This window comes from Medicago sativa, chromosome 8, assembly GCF_051527215.1.
Source record: "Medicago sativa cultivar Bolivia chromosome 8, Bolivia_mono, whole genome shotgun sequence".
In the NCBI taxonomy this organism is placed as follows: domain Eukaryota; kingdom Viridiplantae; phylum Streptophyta; class Magnoliopsida; order Fabales; family Fabaceae; genus Medicago; species Medicago sativa.
In genome coordinates, this window is record NC_140756.1 from 51,707,861 (window position 1) to 51,716,673 (window position 8,813).

Below are 8,813 nucleotides of genomic sequence, written 5' to 3' on the forward strand. Positions count from 1 at the left end.
CATAACATATTCATGACACAATCCTAAACCGGACGATTAGGGGAACCTAAGATCGTCATCGGTATAACATTCTTTACTTGATCTATTTCATATCTTATAGTTGTCTAATATCATCTCGTGCTATTGCTCATAAACATAATCTTACATAAATTCATTTCTTGCAACATAAACATAAATAAAGTCGTGGTCATACTTGGTTAGCGTTGAACAAACATTATTATCTTGATTCATTTTACGGATAGTCCCGGGTGGAGTAACCCCGAGATCAATCCCATACATGACCGATGTACGTACATCGGACTCCCTCGGTGTCGTGCGGGTCCCTTGCGGCTTGAACCGTTCCCCTTAGGTCGAGAACCTCCCGTATCCCCCTGGCGTGGATAACAAGAGACACGAACACCTACGTCTTGCTTACTCGGTGACATGCGGGTCCCTTACGGCTTAAATTGTTCCCATCATGAGAACCCCTTGAAGCCATACCTTCATGGATTGCAAGAGACATGTCACCTACATATTCATTTTTAATCATAAATCTTAATCTTAAACATATCGTGAAAGGTTAAACATTTTCATGCTTACTTGTTGATTCTTACATATGTGAAGAGATTAATCATCAATTCACGTCTTAACATAATGCTTGATTATCTTAAACATATGCGAAGAGATTACACTTCGCGTCTTATCATATTTAGGATTCTTACTTAATCATCTGGTATATACTAGTCATACTTAGGAATTCTTGCTATTTTTCTAGTTCTCGACAAACTATGTCGAGGCTCTACGTTCAATCCCTTTCTTAATTCGTGCTACCCGGACATAATGAATATTATTCTCTCGTATGCCACGCTTTACCAACATATTAAATACTTGCTTTATTCTTAAGTAACATATAAAAAAAAACATGTAAAACATCTCTTCAGCAAGTATTCACGAGTTAGCAAGCAAGGCATAATCTGGGTAACTAATCATAACATATAAAATTCCTAATATTCATATTATCCTCACAAGATAAAACATAATCCCAAGGGTGGGAAAACTATCTATGGAACTCACCATAAAAGTTCTTGATTCTCTCAATATCTTTTGCCACAACTCAAAGCTCATATCATTTCTTTCCCCTCAACCCTCTTCTCTTGCTCTTAGAAGCCTTATTTTCAGACCTCCGCTTCAGTCCTTGTCCATTCAATATGACTCACTTATGCAAAACCCGTACCCTGCAATATCCAGCATCAATGCCTTAACTTTAACAGTTTAATTAAAATACCAAACGATATCGGTTTTGAGCAAACGACCACTCGTTGGAAAGCTTAGGGCGTCAGGATTCCAAATATAATTTTTGTTTTGAGGGTTAACCATCCAATTTGTACAGTTTAACAAAAGAGTAGACATTGGTACAGAAACGAGACTGAAATTTTCCTCAAACTTGCAGGTAGATTTTCTCCTACTATACTTGATAGAATTTAATAATGCTTGTGTCTAAACTGTAGGGAATTTTGTTAGCTATCCACAGAAATAACAACCACTCAATTCAGAGTTACATAGAAAGAGTTCTTACCATTTTAATGAAGCCCTGTTCCAAAATCCGCAGCCAGAATCCAGCAGAAAATACCAAACTTTAAACATGTTTTCCGAACTCGTTTCAAATCCGAATCATACAAAATTTGTGTCCAAACTATAGGGAATTGAATGAGGAATCCAAAACTTCAGCAATTATTCAATTCCAAGCTACATAGAAACAGGTACGAATTAAAAACCAGAACTTGAGGTTACCACTATTTCATGAAATTCATTCATAATCAACCTCAAATTCAAAATTAATGAAACACTCACCTAGAATTCTGCCATAACAAGCTTCCATGTATCCTTCTTACTTCCCATCAACAAACCCTAACATGCTTCCAAAGTTCCAAACTTACCAATAATCACAACCCATACTCTAGCTTATGCATCAATCTTCCACTAGTTGCTTCTAATTTGCCATACACACCAAAATGAATCAAGAGGCAAGGGTTTTGGTTTGGCAAAAGTTGGAAAACAAGCTCAATAGAAGCTTCTTCTTGTTCCTAATTCTAGTAAGTACCATATCTTAAGCTTATTCCATGATAGAAAGAAGTTTTGGAAGATTTGTGGATAGAAGGAGGAAGAGGGCGATGGAGAGTAGAGAGAGAGGGAGGAGATATTCTTTTCCCACCAAGAGAGAGAAAGAATGAGATAAAATGAGATATTTTGGGACACATATCAAATAAATATCCTTTTTGTGTGAAATTACCAAAATACCCTTTGTCTTAAGCGTGTTAAATACGACTGCGAGACTTAGCTCGTATTTGACTGTCATCACTTAATAATATTCTCAATAAACTTACTTTCCTTTATATTAATCTTATGGCACGATCGACGATAATATTCCGATACCGACGGACGGGATATTACATTCTACCACCCTTAAAAAAAATTTCGTCCTCGAAATTTAGAAATCACTTAACATGTAACGAGTTCAAACATAACATCTTGAAATAATCCTTGCATCGTCGTAATCATTCTTCTCATAGTTTTAACTTAACCTAAAAACCTAAAACATCATGGTCAAAACTTATGGCATATTGGTCCGGTATATCTCGGATCCACATCTTACGTGCTTAGAGTAAATCATTCATATAAGTAACTTATCATTATCCGAAACACTCACGATTTGCCTTTCAATTGAAGTCTTACTAGAATTCGGGTATGCCCCTGCAGTGCTCAATTGCACCATAAACCACTTATTGTGTAAACACTTAGCTCACACATACTCTTCCTTATGTATCTTGTGACACGTATCTCTTATTTACATTACTTACTAGACAATTCCGCGAATCTCCTTTTAGAGCCTTAGGAAAAATCTTCCGATCTTATTATGATCTCCTGCACTCAAAACCATCGGTAAATCATATAACTTAGCATGGATAACGACGTTAAATTTTGCCTTTATACTTGACATTCGATAGCCGGTCTCCCGGTTCATATACTCTTAAACTTCCCGACTAAAACCATTTGTACTTGAATATCTTTAACATATACTTATACCTCTCGTATGTCCTTATTGAAAACATTGCTATCCATTTCATCAAACTTTATTTTCCATTGTGCATTACATACTTTCAATTGCCACATACCGTTAGATAATAACGATACTTGTTCTATCTTTTTACTCTAAGAATTCTTATAAACATTGGTATACGGATCCTTGGAATGAATATATATATTTCCTTTAAAGAAAACATTTTGAAATCAAACCGATAACGGTACCGCAGAACCATAGGACGAGTTTCTATGTTTGGAAAAAGGTTGAATCTCGCCCAAGCTCGCCACCGTCGAGTTGGTCCGGAAGTCCTCACGTCTTAAGTGAACTTACTCACTTATGGCGTGTGTCATCGGTTTCGAGAAAATAAAAATATAATGTTTTTAGAATAATTCGTTTCCAAGTCCCTTAATACCTATTTCCACTTTAAAAGTTGAAAAATCCTGGTTTGGCACCATTCAAGCAAGTATCGTCATCATTTAACAATCATGGCATCGGAGAGTATGAATCTCATCATACATAACTCATAAATCGTAATTCCTTTCGATGCGCCACTCGATTCCCACCGGTTGGTTTTAACCAATACTATAAAATCATGGAGACGAGTGAAACTTCACGTTCCTTTTCTTACACGTTTACCATCCTTCTAAACTCAACTCGGAACCATTGATGGGACAACCAATGCTTTGCACCTCATAAGGCTTCGTGAGATTGAATCTCACAACAGACTTACCGTATTCTTATATTACTTCCTTGTGGTTAAACCTTACATACTCACCGGTTGACTTACCTTTCCGACATATCATCACCATTCTTAAATTAATCCCCGAGCAAATCTCGAATTCCCATAGCATGCTCATATTGCACATCGTGCTTATTTTTCTTGAACATCCTACTTTGCATCTTCGTTTCTCGCATGCTATGATTTGCTTAATCTTACTAATGCTAGCTCGTTAATTTTCTTCTTGAAGAAAACTTCACAAATTTGCACACGGATCATTGGTATTGATGTTTCTTTATTATATATTTAAAATATTGAATTTTGGGTCCCGGTCGTTACCATAAAATTCATGGAACGAGTTGATAACACAAAATGCCATCAAATTTTGTTCCAAGTGTTTTAACTTATTTTACATAAATCATAACCGACCGGTACCTACAGAATTCCATTTTTAAATTTATGAACACCAATTCCAATCACCCATATGCGTAAATCTTTTCTAAAATCATATAAATTTTGCAAATATTAAAATCTGTCATGACAACGAGCCTTAGCAAATGAATTAAGCAAATCATAGATTCGAGGGGTAATTAATACTCACCAAAATCCGAGAATCTTGTGATCTAACATAACTCTTCATCACTTCAATATTTTACCTCATGTCTTCATGTCTGTTCCATCCGTTCCATATACCGGAACCTTTAATCTCTTGGTCTAAACTCCTTTTTAACTCTTGACACATTAATCTCCGAGGTCACCTTAAACCGAATCGATTCGTTAATGGTTGTCCATGCCCTTTTTCCTTTGAAAACTTTAATTGGTAATGTGCATTCATTACTTGATATTATTAAAAGGTGTTTATTGCAAAAAGGTTGTGAAGACAACTCCCCAATAGTCATTGCGGACCCAAGAGACGAATCGACGGTTTTCGAAAACCGAAAATTTCGCCCCGGAGTTCGCTATCGGCGAAATCATCCGAAGTAATTTCGCTATTAGCGAAAATTTCGCTATTGTCGAGTTTCTTTATCTTAGTTTTCCAGAAATCATAGTTTGTACAAAATCTTATTTCTCAAGCAATCCAATGCACATTATTCATTCTTAACATCATTAAAACATTTATATCGTATGCATGACAAACATCAACATCATTTGATTCAATTCTCGGCACATCGAAATTATTGCCTTAATCATGGCATCATAAAATATCCATATAAAATCTTAACTTCGTTCGCTGCGAACGGTTAACTTGCTTCTCTCGTCGACTCGCTCGACATTCCAACATTAGAACCTTGTACTCTCGGGAATTCAAATCTTTGGCTTCATTCACGTACCTCTAATCCCGAGAACTTCCATATTTTGTCAACATATGACGACTTCTCCTTATCTTGTAGTCTTGCACTTATATTCCGTAAATATATTTCCTTTCTATATCGCAGTTCTGTCCCAACAACAACTCTTACCAAAACTCCCGGTCATATTTAGACATTTTCAAATTCTTAACTTACGGGTATACAAAGTATCCTTATCAACTTACCCAACGTCGTCGGAACACTCCATCTTATTATTACTCTGCATTCCGGAGTATTCAAACTTGAACGGCTTAGCTCACCGGCCACCATTTGGCACGAACAGACTCTTACTTTACTTCTTGTTTCTACCTTATCGATAATCTTCGTCACATACTTCGTTCCTCCCGAGTCCTATTCAGCTCTCGGGCATCCGTTCTAACCGTCAAATGTTAAATTGAGTTGATCGAGCTCAACTAACATCAACAATTAAAACATTTACCCGGAACCCAATGGTCCCACTTCCTTAGTTGTAACTTAATGACCCAAGGCACGGTCTGAATCGACCTGCTCGATACCAAATGTAACACCCATACTAAACGTATCTAGAAAGTTTAGCATGTGCGTTATCTTTAGTACCGGATACATTAAAATTTACAACATAAAAACTTCGAATGAATATATTAGACAACAATACGCGTTCGTACAAAACAATACTACACCTCTTGTCTAAAATATAATAAATGCATCCTTGAATCCATAATCATTCTGCAGCCGGGTACGAACGAGCACTTGCTAAAATATCCATCCGGCTACTAGCTTGTAATCCAACCCGTTTATCCGAAACAAATAAGGATTGGAATGAGACTTAATGTCTCGGTGAATTCCCCTAAATCCAAGGCTATAGGTAACCTCGGGGAAACCTACGGTCACCACGTGTCTACTTTACAACCCGACGGTTGATTATACGTGTGTGGAGACTTGCATACTTAGACGGTTGTGCATACTAGGGCCGTCATAATTCATCTTACTTGTTATAGGCTTACCATCCTACGTGTCATGGCGGTCAAGGGATCCTAGGACCGCTAACTCAAGATACGTTAAACGCATCAAGACTTAACATAACATATTCATGACACAATCCTAAACCGGACGATTAGGGGAACCTAAGATCGTCATCGGTATAACATTCTTTACTTGATCTATTCCATATCTTATACTTGTCTAATAGCATCTCGTGCTATTGCTCATAAACATAATCTTACATAAATTCATTTCTTGCAACATAAACATAAATAAAGTCGGGGTCATACTTGGTTAGCGTTGAACAAACATTATTATCTTGATTCATTTTACGGATAGTCCCGGGTGGAGTAACCACGAGATCAATCCCATACATGATCGATGTACGTACATCGGACTCCCTCGGTGTCGTGCGGGTCCCTTGCAGCTTGAACCGTTCCCCTTAGGTCGAGAACCTCCCGTATCCCCACGGCGTGGATAACAAGAGACACGAACACCTACGTCTTGCTTACTCGGTGACATGCGGGTCCCTTACGGCTTAAATCGTTCCCATCATGAGAACCCCTTGAATCCATACCTTCATGGATTGCAAGAGACATGTCACCTACATATTCATTTTTATCATAAATCTTAATCTTAAACATATCATGAAAGGTTAAACATTTTCATGCTTACTTGTTGATTCTTACATATGTGAAGAGATTAATCAACAATTCACGTCTTAACATAATGCTTGATTATCTTAAACATATGCGAAGAGATTACACTTCGCGTCTTATCATATTTAGGATTCTTACTTAATCATATGGTATATACTAGTCATACTTAGGAATTCTTGCTATTTTCTAGTTCTCGACAAACTATGTCGAGGCTCTACGTTCAATCCCTTTCTTAATTCGTGCTACCCGGACATAATGAATATTATTCTCTCGTATGCCACGCTTTACCAACATATTAAATACTTGCTTTATTCTTAAGTAACATATAAAAAACATGTAAAACATCTCTTCAGCAAGTATTCACGAGTTAGCAAGCAAGGCATAATCTGGGTAACTAATCATAACATATAAAATTCCTAATATTCATATTATCCTCACAAGATAAAACATAATCCCAAGGGTGGGAAAACTATCTATGGAACTCACCATAAAAGTTCTTGATTCTCTCAATATCTTTTGCCACAACTCAAAGCTCATATCATTTCTTTCCCCTCAACCCTCTTCTCTTGCTCTTAGAAGCCTTATTTTCAGACCTCCGCTTCAGTCCTTGTCCATTCAATATGACTCACTTATGCAAAACCCGTACCCTGCAATATCCAGCATCAATGCCTTAACTTTAACAGTTTAATTAAAATACCAAACGATATCGGTTTTGAGCAAACGACCACTCATTGGAAAGCTTAGGGCGTAAGGATTCCAAATATTATTTTTTTTTGAGGGTTAACAATCCAATTTGTACAGTTTAACAAAAGAGTGGACATTGGTACAGAAACGAGACTGAAATTTTCCTCAAACTTGCAGGTAGATTTTCTCCTACTATACTTGATAGAATTTAATAATTCTTGTGTCTAAACTGTAGGGAATTTTGTTAGCTATCCACAGCAATAACAACCACTCAATTCAGAGTTACATAGAAAGAGTTCTTACCATTTTAATGAAGCCCTGTTCCAAAATCCGCAGCCAGAATCCAGCAGAAAATACCAAACTTTAAACATGTTTTCCGAACTCGTTTCAAATCCGAATCATACAAAATTTGTGTCCAAACTATAGGGAATTGAATGAGGAATCCAAAACTTCAGCAATTATTCAATTCCAAGCTACATAGAAACAGGTACGAATTAAAAACCAGAACTTGAGCTTACCACTATTTCATGAAATTCATTCATAATCAACCTCAAATTCAAAATTAATGAAACACTCACCTAGAATTCTGCCATAACAAGCTTCCATGTATCCTTCTTACTTCCCATCAACAAACCCTAACATGCTTCCAAAGTTCCAAACTTACCAATAATCACAACCCATACTCTAGCTTATGCATCAATCTTCCACTAGTTGCTTCTAATTTGCCATACACACCAAAATGAATCAAGAGGCAAGGGTTTTGGTTTAGCAAAAGTTGGAAAACAAGCTCAATAGAAGCTTCTTCTTGTTCCTAATTCTAGTAAGTACCATATCTTAAGCTTATTCCATGATAGAAAGAAGTTTTGGAAGATTTGTGGATAGAAGGAGGAAGAGGGCGATGGAGAGTAGAGAGAGAGGGAGGAGATATTCTTTTCCCACCAAGAGAGAGAAAGAATGAGATAAAATGAGATATTTTGGGACACATATCAAATAAATATCCTTTTTGTGTGAAATTACCAAAATACCCTTTGTCTTAAGCGTGTTAAATACGACTCGAGACTTAGCTCGTATTTGACTGTCATCACTTAATAATATTCTCAATAAACTTACTTTCCTTTATATTAATCTTATGGCATGATCGACGATAATATTCCGATACCGACGGGCGGGATATTACATGTTCGTACCTTTTAGGACTTTCCATATTTGTTACCGATTCTTGTTACATAGATCAGCTGAATGATATACATTGTTCTAAAGCCCAACAAGGTTATTGAGCTCATATTGCTTCAGTATATAAGGAAGATTTCAAGACCTAATTATTAATTCAAGTCGTCATTCTAAAAGAATAGTTTTTTAGGGTTTTGAGTCGTGTTCTTTGT

The 8,813-nt window shown here is 36.6% G+C and overlaps 2 long non-coding RNA genes across 2 annotated transcripts; both read right to left on the bottom strand.

Moving 5' to 3' along the window:
* Window positions 1-937: 937 nt before the first annotated feature.
* Window positions 938-2,213, bottom strand: LOC146899409 (uncharacterized). Its single transcript, XR_015021528.1, has 3 exons — window positions 1,831-2,213; window positions 1,556-1,725; window positions 938-1,214 (listed from the first exon to the last, which is right to left on the bottom strand). It is a non-coding gene; the product is annotated as an uncharacterized LOC146899409 (long non-coding RNA).
* A 3,514-nt stretch (window positions 2,214-5,727) lies between these two features.
* On the bottom strand, window positions 5,728-8,387 carry LOC146899410 (uncharacterized). Its single transcript, XR_015021527.1, has 3 exons — window positions 8,010-8,387; window positions 7,735-7,904; window positions 5,728-7,394 (listed from the first exon to the last, which is right to left on the bottom strand). It is a non-coding gene; the product is annotated as an uncharacterized LOC146899410 (long non-coding RNA).
* Between the last annotated feature and the right edge of the window lie 426 nt (window positions 8,388-8,813).